This window comes from Alosa pseudoharengus, unplaced genomic scaffold (genome assembly GCF_046254945.1).
Source record: "Alosa pseudoharengus isolate Yale_2024_CS ecotype anadromous, Long Island Sound unplaced genomic scaffold, YU_APseudo_1.1 YU_APseudo_1.1_scf_5, whole genome shotgun sequence".
Taxonomy (NCBI): domain Eukaryota; kingdom Metazoa; phylum Chordata; class Actinopteri; order Clupeiformes; family Clupeidae; genus Alosa; species Alosa pseudoharengus.
This window is the reverse complement of record NW_027468837.1, coordinates 6,752,973-6,764,462: the sequence shown is the minus strand read 5'-3', so window position 1 is coordinate 6,764,462 and position 11,490 is coordinate 6,752,973.

Here is an 11,490-nt window from a genome sequence, read left to right as displayed (position 1 = left end):
GGCTTGAACAAGTCAAGCCACCCGTATCTGCTGTACAAAGCCAAAGTGCAATTTTACTCCAATATTAGTTGTTTAAGTCATCCTCAAATGATGGTTTTCTTACCCTGTTTTTGGTAATAACATTCATATGAAAGGTGTTTAGCAGGTCCATTTTTGAAAAAATAGACCTGAATCTCAGAAGATTGACTATTTAATAATAATAATAATAATAATAATAATAATAATAATAATCTAGAAAACGTAATTCCAGGGAATTACCAGTGCATGAAAATGCAAAACATATGGTGTGAAATATATTGTTAAAACAGATCATGTGCTAATTGGCAACCAACATGATGAGGTTTAATATAGTTGGAATGACTGAACTAGGTAGATGAGGTTTAATATAGTTGGAATGACTGAAGAGTTAAATAGGTGGATAGTTTAAATGGTTAAATTATTTGCGAGGTAGATGAGGTTTAATATAGTTGGAATGACTGAACAGTTAGATAGGTGGATAGTTTAAATGGTTACATTATTTAATACGGAATTATTGTAGTGAGGACTTTTATTTTGAAACAGTTGTGGACAGAGGAAACAGTTGAACTTGATGTGTAGTCTTAAAGGAACACGCCACCCAAAATCAGTAGTAACAGAGCCCGTCTACGGAGAGCCTCCCCACTCTCTATTAATCCCATACAAACCGAATTTGGCTGCAGTTCACCAGAGTTCACCTAGATGGCGATCGCGGGCGAGTCCAAAATACATGGGGTCCTATGGAGCTACATGGCTACATTTATTGTTTTCACCTATTTAACAACTGAAACCCTCAGATTGTATTTTATTTTTCGCAAAATGGATATGGATTATCAATCAAAAGTGAAATAATCCGGGAGTCATGTCCTTTCGTTTTCTTACAGGTTGGGTCGTTGTTGCCCATAACACGCTAGCATTGATGCTATGCTATGCTATGATCACGCTAATGAATGACGTCATTGACACGTTTGAAAGGCTTTTTAGAACAATTAAGTGACTTTAAAAAATATAATACTCAACCAAGTGTATTGTCTTTGCCTCCCCTTTCGAATACAATATTCAAATTACTTTAAAAAAAATTATATCCCGAGAAAAGTGGATTTTGAGGGGTACAGCTCCATAGACCTCCATTCATTCTGGACTCGCCCATGAGCGCCCCTAGATGCAGTACCACACCGGAAGAGTTCCGAGAGTGAAGGTTCTCCCCTTATTAGACATTCTCTGGTAGTAATATATGTTCTTACCTTAACTTTTACGAGTTGAGTCATACCTCTCCCGCGCCGGTAGGTGCACTCAAACGCTCTGTCGCACGGCGCGAATGTGTTAGCATGTTGCTATGGTAGCGGGCTCTGCCGTGGCAATAGAGAGAGGAACATAGCAGTAATCAAACACCTCCACATTTTCCCTACTTAAATACAGTTGCACGAGTAGTTGATAAAAATGTTTACGTCACACAACATGAAACATGGCAATTTTCCAAGCGAATAAACAGGAGAACTACAATGTGTGGCGCAATAGCACTTGGGAGTACTTCGACCTAGCGTGGTAATATTATTAACACCTAATTGTAGATCCTATCCACCACAGAGTTTAGAATCCATGCTGGATCGACCCTCAGCCTCTCCCTCCCCTCTGAGCGAGAGAGAGGCACACACACTAGAGATGCGCTGATGGGCTATTATTTCAACCATAACTGCATAGCAAAACTTATCATCCATCAGCCATCCATCAGCACCAAAGTTTGTTGACCAATTTTCAAAACCGCACCCGCCATCCGTTGGTTGTTTTAATGTAGGCTATATGGGTGATGCAGCGCTGCTGAAGTGAGGCTAGCCCTTGCCTGTTCTAGAAAGACTGATCTAATGCAGCAAATATATTAAAAGGCTAAAGTCGTACATTGGCTAGGCCTATCCCCAGAATATCAGCAGCAAACTCAGTCTCTGTCGCGCAAAACAGTCTCCAAATAAAACGCACATCGGCCTGTTGCCTATTCTGCCAGCTTGTGACACTATATCATCCAAAATGCTTGATTGCATTGCATTCTCCACATTTTTAGCTAAATTTTCATGTACCACATCAGCATTTTTGTTCAGTGAATCTTTTGTAAATTGCTTTACAATTACCGTCGGGCCCTTGTCAGCAGACTTCGGCTTGCCTCTTGCCACTATTCACTCTACGGCCACGGCAGAGCCCGCTAGCATAGCAACATGCTAACACATTCGCGCCGCGCGACAGAGCGTTTGAGTGCACCTACCGGCGCGGGAGAGGTATGACTCAACTCGTGAAAAGTTAAGGTAAGAACATATATTACTACTGATTTTGGGTGGCGTGTTCCTTTAAGAGAATGAGACTGTATGCTTAAAGCCTGAGACAGAGTATATAGTTTAAAAGTTAAATGTAGATAGTGTAATGGATGTTGATAGACAGAAAGTTAAATGGATGTTGATAGGCAGATTGTTTAATGGATGTTGATGGATAGTTTAATGGGTGGATGAGTGAATGATTTGAAGAGGATGAATGGATAGAAAGTTGGATGGAATGTGCCTTATATCCTTGTAGAATGGAGAGACACAGAGAGAGTTGGCCTAGTTCAGCAGAAAGCAGTTGATACAGGTGCAATCAGTTTAACTGGCTATTTGATGGGGCCTAGTTGAGCAGCTAGAAGTTGATACAGGTGCAAATTAAGTTAATTAGCCCATTGTGATGTCATCAGCCCCATGTTAAGTCTATGGGGAAATTTTGAGTAGTTTTTAATTAATAGTTTAACAAGTAAAAGTTACAAAGATGAAAAATACAAAGCCCACATGTCCTAAGTAAGACCTATAGTTTGAATCAAGTTTCTACGTTAAACGGTTGAAGCTGCATTGACTGCGTTAGAAGAAGAAGAAGAATCGTAAGAATAAGAAGACTTGGAAGAACAGTACAGTGCATTTTCATGTACTGTAATAATAGCGTGCGTGGTTGCATTTGCTCGGGTCTGGAAAAGTATTTTCACAAGATGTTGACACTGTGTAAAGTAACTTCCTCCACAGGAAAGACAGACACAGGAAGACATTTACCCTGCCAATTAAGGTATCATTAACGTCAAAGAGGCCAGACACCTGGAAGCTGTGAAATGGACTTATTGCTTCCAGTAAACTTTGCTCATATCACTCCAGTGTGTGGTGTGCAGTTGAATCTGCCACATGGATAATGCAGAATAAACCAAGATCCTTTAAACCACACTGGCTTTGGAGGTTTGCTCAATCCATCCTGCAACTACAAGACTACCGGTATTAGAATTTAGTTATTCTATAACAATGGCTTTTCTATCCAGTTACACAGAGAATTAAGCAGCAGGAGGTGACATGGCATTCACTACCAGACCACCAGAGAGCGCAACACACACAGATGGAGAGTTTCAGAGTTCTGCTGTGTGCCTGTGTAGGAGAGATATACTTTTCCCTCCAGTGCAGCACAACAGCAGTGGAAGAAGATAGTTTTACACTCTCGCCAAAAACAATATCAGAACAATACATTCAATATGCAAGTTTGTCTTTGAATTACACTGTCAAACCTTACCTTTACTGTTTTTTTGCCCAAACAGTTGTATCATATTATATTTACTGATATTTACTTTTTCATACTTTTGTATTCCAGATATCAAGTTAGTTGGATATTTTTCTTCTGTTATAAATAAAATATTATACAAAATGTAAAAAAAAGTAATTGTTTTCAAAACTACAAAAATGAGGGAGGCTTACCTACACACAATAGTGTTTGCATGTGCGTGAGTTTGTGTGTTCATGTGCAAGCACGGCTGTGTTTTATTAGACCATACTCGCTCTTGTGAGGATCTGTTGAAATGTGTGATGATGGATTGTTTTAACTAAAAAATCCCCCGCCCCTTCGATAGTTCATGCAACTATTTCATGCAAATATGTGACAGCACACCATAGACACAAAGGGCAGTTAACTGATCTTCATATGTTAGCAAACATAAAAGAATTCATTAATGCACTGGCTACTTAGTCAATAGGGGTCGCATCAGTGTAAATGTCAGGCTTGAATAGTTTGATTGTGTAATGTGGTTCATAGTGGTTTCCATAAAGACATAAGATTGCATTCAAAGATTTCACTCAAAAAGCTCTTTCGTCATAACACATTCCAATCTTACCACAAAGACTACCAAGGTTGTTGTGGTAGAGGTCAAGCTTGAGGCTATGGATACACACACACACATTCCCTTTCACACACACACACACACAAAGATGTATAGTTGTAACTCATGCTTTGTGGCCAAGCTCTGTGAAAGAGTGACAGAGCACTTCTCTGTGGTGATAGAGAATGGAGCTGACTCCTCCATCACTAGACATCTGGTTCCGATAGGTTCTCAGAAACAGGCAGAGAGAGAGAGAGAGACAGAGATACAAAGAAACTAAATGAAGCTTATAGCACAGAAGTCAAGGTATCTAAAACCAGTGAAAACTTCCCATCATATTTAAGGAGCAATGTAATAACAAAAGTAGTTTATGGTAAAGATGGCCCAGCACGGGGGGTGTGGTGGTGGTGTGTGTGTGTGTGTGTGGGGGCGGGGGGGTTGCAGGTACTGCTTTTTGCACACCTGGCCTGTGTTGTACAGATATAATTATCATGAGTCAGACTATTACTGAAGCAGTGAGTCAGGAGGCTGACAGCTCGACCAGCACAATGGGCACCCTTTCTTCCCTTTAAAGACCTGTTGTCAGCCAGCTTTGCTGAAGTGTCAGAAGGGAATTTCTTTTTCAGAGAAGCCTGTTTCTTCAGAAAAGACTTGAGACTTGCCCTTTTCTATGACTGAATCGCTTGTGCATCCTGTCATGTTTGCACTCGATGTAACCATAACATCTATGATATGCATGGTGGTGTTTTCAGTGTATAGCAAACCGTGGACACAACAGAAAAGAGCAACACTGGTGTTGTATAGTCTGTTGTTATGGTGTAGACATATTCTCCTTATCTAATGCCATGACTTGTGGAGGATCATGAGCAGAAGATGTTGCTTAAAATGTTTAGAGAAGTTTTCCTATAGAGATCCCATCTGATTCTGATTCAGAATAAAAACAATGCCCCCCCCCCCCCCCCGTCTCTCTCTCCCACACACACACACACTCGCACACACTTGCACACACATACCCACACTCATTCAATAGTTTCAATGTTTCACCTTCATATTTTTGCAAACATGTGCAACATGTTATTCCATCTAAATTTGAATTCAATCTGGCTAGATGTTTGGCTCAGCAGAAAAGCAGAGGCAGACTCAGGCAGAGTAGTGTTGTGAATCGTGCCAGCTTGACAACAGCGGCATGTTATAAATCTGCTTCTGCTCAAGGGCCACATTCCCAAATTCATCAATTCAAACCTCTTGTTGTTGTAGTTGTTGTTCAACTCTGGGCTGTTGGGATGAATGCAAGAATTCATTCAGTTGCATTATTTCAACCCCACAAGCAACCATATTATTTGCCCATTTACTTAAACCTATTTGTGAAGTTCTCTCTCCCTCTCTCTCCCATTTCTTGATAAAAGAAAGCTATCTATTTGTGTTATTTATTGTTGTTACTAAACTACATAGTCCAGTTTTGACTCTGCTGGCCAAAGCAGTTCCCCTAAACATGAGTGCACTTGACAGCTGTATACCATTTTTTCCTCCCTCCCTCTCTCTCTCTATCTCTCTAATTTTTCACTTTTCTCTTGGTCCCTCCTTCAAACCATTCTTGTATTGGTCCCTCATAGCAACCCAGAATAACAGTGTTTTTTTCCTCTCATGTTCCAAACGTTTCTCTGGATATTCCATTGGTGGGTGAAAGAAGCAAGGGGGGAGAGAAAGAGAGTGAAAGGGGTGGAGGCCGGCTGTTGCGTCCATGGTGGTGCTGTAAATGGGGAAACTCCTACAACACCCTCATCACTAGAGTGGTCAAGCAGCACTCGGTCACCCCACAGCCTGACTCTGCCAGAATCCCTAATGACTGCCAGACGTCTGGATCTAGACCGACATTGCCTTTTCACATGTTACAACAGATCAGAAGGAAAAGGAGAGAGAGAGAGAGAGAGAGAGAGAGAGAGAGAGAGTCTGGGAAAATGTTCAGTGTTCAGAAATTGTGTAATACTTAAGATGTTAGTAGCTCTGTGCGTAAATAATTCCCGCGTCTGCTGATTCTGGGAAATTAATGCAAATGATTAACATTCACAAGGTGGGGCACGCAGTGAAGGAGGGTCTGTTAGGGAATGAAAAAAGATGCTGTGGCCTGATGTAGATCAGTGTAGACTGAGGGCATATGTTGCATCTGTACAGGGGTCTTATACAGTACACCCACGACAGCTCACTCCAGGAAATGAGCCAATGCCCTTGACTTTTTAAAAACCAGCTCAAGCATTTGCCTGTCTGTGTGTAGTCATTTGTTTCCACATGCACAATTCTTTATCTCAAAGCACTGACAGAACACTATGCAGATATCCGTTTGTGTGTGTGTGTGTGTGTGTGTGTGTGTGTGCGCGTGCGTGCGTGCATGCGTGTGTGTGTGTGTGACTGACTAAAATAACAAAGCCTTTGAAGGCATTAGCAGTACTCAATGACATGTATGCCCTCAGTGCTTGAAATGGCCAAAATTTATTGTATAAAGTGTACTTGTTTATGTGTACGTGTGTTTGTGTGATGGTATGAGTAAGCAAATGTGTGTGTGTGTGTGTGTGTGTGTGTGTGAGCTTAACAGGGACTCCTTTGGGGACATTTTGCTCCAAGCACCATTAAAACTGGAGGAGGTGTTTTCATCATCATCGTTCACACATACTGTTTGAATTAAACCACACACACGCACAAACACACACACACACGCACAAACACACACACACACACACAAACACACACAGGGATGGGCAGTATTTATGACACATGTATTTAAAACACAAAATATTAATGTAATATAAGTATTTTGTCATTTGTGTTTTATTGGGTTGAAGAAAATGGTTTTAAATATTTTATAGGTGAATATTTTTGTAGTTTAAAAATACTGCCAAATATTTTTGGTAAAACCAATAGGCTACTTTTGGTGATGTGATGACATTTCACCATTAGACCTTTAGACCCAGACTTATTGTGATCAGAATATTGAGATTCAGGAAGATGATCCAGTGAAAGATGAGTAATGTATAGGTTGCGCTCACACACAATACACTCCCTCTCTCACCCCAACCCCAACCCACTCACATCATGGTTACTTGCTCACCCACACTTATAAGTTTGCCTGTTTTTGGTAGAACTTAAGAACAACTTTGTCTGTGTGTGTGTGTGCCCTCTAAAGCTGCACCTTTCTGAGCAATGTTGCTGAGTATTTTTGTTCTGGCATGTCCCTTTGCTATTTGGGCAACTTACTGTTTTCTTGAGAACTTCTCAAGAACTTCTCATCAGTAGGCAAATGAATATGATCATCCAATCGGAACACATGGAATTTATGTGGTTAGCCTGTAACATTGCTCAAAAAGTAAATATGTATGCCCCTTGGCGTCAATATAACACCATTTAGCGCTTAGACGTTACCCAACTTAAAAAAAAACATTCTCCATTTTATATGTCAGTGCACCATGTGTTATTTCAAGGTAATAGAATTGCATTGGGATTCTTAAGCCGACATTCTGTGGCTCTTAATACCGTAATTTCCCAACTATTAGCCGCGTCTTATGCATTGCTTTTGCAAAATTTCTTCAGCTGTGAGGTTAATACACAGGAGCAGTTAATATGGTATTAATATGTTTGTTTTTTTTTACTTGCATAAAACACTGTCCTGTGGTTTATACACAATGTGGCTAATACACAATTACTGTAGGTTCGAAGGTTCACTTGACAAGTTTGGTTGTGACTTTTGAACACATCTCTGATACGGTATTTAGGCATATCTTGTAGGCAGAGAAAAGCTGTTGCTCTGAAACACTGTCCACTTAATCAACAGAGTCAGTGTACTGATGAAGGAATAGATTAAATAGACATATATGGAAAGTTTGCAAAATGATCTCATGAATCATGCTCCCTTTAAAGATTATTTTTAGTATTTTCAAAATACAAAAATACAGTATTGTATTGTGATATATGATGTGACTACTGTATTTTGTAGTTTATTTTGATACACTTAAAATAGGATATTTTATATTTTTATTTTAAAAAACATTTTGATGTATTTCCCTCCATCCCTACATAAAGACACACACACACACACACACACACACACACACACAGAGTCAGAACATTAACAAACACCTAATACACCCAAGCCAGAGATTAATGGGAAAAGGAGCCATCAGAAGGGGCTGAATAGGAACACAGCAGCACACTGTCTCTGTGAGTGGAACATAGCGGCCTGTTGGTTCGGTGTGTTCCAGGGAGCTCTGCTCTGGGCAGATTCGGCTTTTTCCACAACCTGCAGCCAGAAACTCAGAGAGAGACCTCCACTCACTTCCTCCTGTTTCTTTCAAGGACTGTGTGTGTTACCGGCACTACTGTTTGTGTGTGTGTGTGTGTGTGTGTGTGTATGTGCGTCTGTGTGTGTGTGTATGTGTACTCCAGATCAGAGCAGTGTCTCTCCTCTGCTGAATCAATCACTTTGATCTCAATGAACGGCACAGCAGACATCACTCAGCAAGTTCCTGATCCCATCATACATAAAAAATCCCAGTTACCAGCATCAGCATCAGCCGCTGGACGCTCTGTGCACTTATCACAGTCGCACCGCCAGCATGGCTGATATGGACCAGAACCCTCTCTGAGACCTGCCGTCCCACCCACGGGCGGTGACTCACAGGGTAGGGCCTTTGTCTGTGCGGATGGACACTGACACATAACTCAATCACATAATAATGAGCTAATTGAGAGATCCGGGGAGCATCCCACATCCTTTGCCAGACTCCTGACCTTTTCCATTGGTCCTTGGAAACGTCCTCGACGGTTTACAAAGAATCCACCCATCCTACAGTTGGGAAATCAAGCTAAAGAATGACGCCATGTGTAGCCTTGTGCTACCAGGCAACCACACGAGGCACAGCAGACTGTGGACAGGAAGTGTTTATTTACACCCAAACACTGGAGAAAAGCATTGTAAAGGCAACCCAAGACCGAAAACTATAACCCATGATATGACTCCAAGTATTTGGACAGTTCTTTTACACATGGCTAGGCTGGATGCATGTATGTTATTTGGATGATTGATGGATTGGGCCGTCACAATGTCTCATAATGTTTGGCCTGCATCTGTTTGTTCCCCAAAGTCTTTTTAATTAATCACCACATGTTCAGCAGCTGTAAAAATGCATTTGAATGAAATAGTGTACAGCTTCCTGTGGCATTTTCATAGATTTATATTTAAATGTTATTGAATGATAATTGTTAAATAATAATAATAATAATAATAATAATAATAATAATAATAATTATAACTGGAGAAAGTGAGACCCAACTTGTCTTGTTATCTTAGTTATTATACAGAGCTCAGCTAGATGACTAAAGCCCAGGTATGTTAACCTGCAGATAAGGTGACTTTGTATAGTGATCAGATCAGACAAAGCCTTTGAAACATCTAAGCTGATTTTGCATTGATTTTGCCTATCACAGAGGTCAACCATGGCACTGTAAGTGGGACTACTGTGTTAATGTGGATTTGATAAAATAAAAAAACACTGCACTTTCCCATGGTTGACCGAGCATCACTCTGTGTTAAAGAAAGTTGTTACAACATTTCATCTCATGAAATGAAATTGCACATTTGTTGGCCATACTATCACTGATTTGATTTAACACCAGATGATCGATACTGACAGCAATGAGGTTAAATGTGTATCTGTGCTATACAAAGACAGCAATGCACAAACACAGCCATTGGGTTGTTGTATGGAAGTCTTTGATGTGCTGTAAATTACAAGTGCTAATTGGTACCTTATAGTCCTATGTTCAATACACACCGAGTCTTATCTCATGTATACAAAATGTGAAGATATGTGTAAGAGCATGTCTTTTAAGTCAAAGAATGCTTTTGGTGAGCGTGTTTTACCAGATGAATAAATAATGTGATAATTACACGTATTGAACACTTTTATCACCACTTGCCTGCGTAGGCAACTGCACAATGTGATGTCTTGTCTGTGAGTCTATTGTAATAGTTTTATCACCAATCAACTATTTAAATGGTTAGATAATGCATCAACCTAACTTAATTTTACTAGCCTGAATACCCATACGAACCTTTGGCAAATTTGGAATTTGCTCTGCAGGTCCGTCTGGCCAAGAAGCCATTGAAGCCCATTTCCAATGTCCCTAAAACACAAAAAATACAATCACAAGTCTGGCATGGATGTGTATTACTTTGGAATTGAGTAAACAACTGCATCTAAAACATTTGATTAGATGCAGTTGTTTAATGCACCAATTTAAGTTTAATTTTACTGCTAGTTACAGCACTGCTGAAAGTCGTAAGTCAATGAACCTTTCCCATTCCCATTAAGAAGGTTTGTGTGCAACCAGGCTATCATTTTACAGGGGTTGGCCATACAATTAAAGGTATGGTCTGCAATTGTGATGTAAGGTTGTTGATATTTGAGCCCAGCAGCCAATCAAATTACCCTCTTACATTCAAGGGGTCTTGATTGGCTGGAATGGATATACAGTGGACAGCTAGACAAATATAAAGTTGACTATCCACAAGGCAGCTATTTGAGCACTGTTACTGGGCATTGTTCCTGAGCATTGTTGTTTTGAGACATTCCCATTTCTATTGGCTAACTTTGTTTCTCTGGAGAACTTTAATCATCAGTAGACAAATTATCATGATAGGCCCGGCAGAACTGAAACATGGAACTGCTTATGTGGCTTCTCAGCAGCATTGCTTAAAAAAGTTGTTCTGTTGAAACAATATCAAGACTAAACATGCACAAACAGATAATGTCTTGGGAAATGGCAAAACAAGATGTTAATGCTATTGGGAATTATGAAGGAGCTGTTTTGATAATGTGCAAGACATACCTGCCTGAGGGGCTTTGGTATGGAGTCAGTGGGAGGAGAGTCCTACCAAGAATGTTGGTCTGATTGTTCCAAATTCTCCAAACAATGAAGGAAAAAACGATTGACTATAATGCTATAATAATAGATATGATGTGGCTTGGCTGTTTTGCTTAATGTTGGATGGTACTTTTAGTATTCTGATTTTGCACATGCCAATAACATCAATTCTACAAGTCTCAAGGTGAAAGAGCATGACGAGGATATGATATAAATTCAGATGCACTCATTTACTTGCAAGATTTAAGTATAAATTAATTCCAGTCTCTTCATCCATACCAGATTCAATGTCATACAGTATGTCTGGCTGGATGATGCAACTTGGCATATGTGTGTAACTTTACTTTAAGTAATAGGTTATCAATCCAGTGTAAAACAGATTTTTGAACCGGTACTGCTTGGACTTTAAGGCAGTGCAA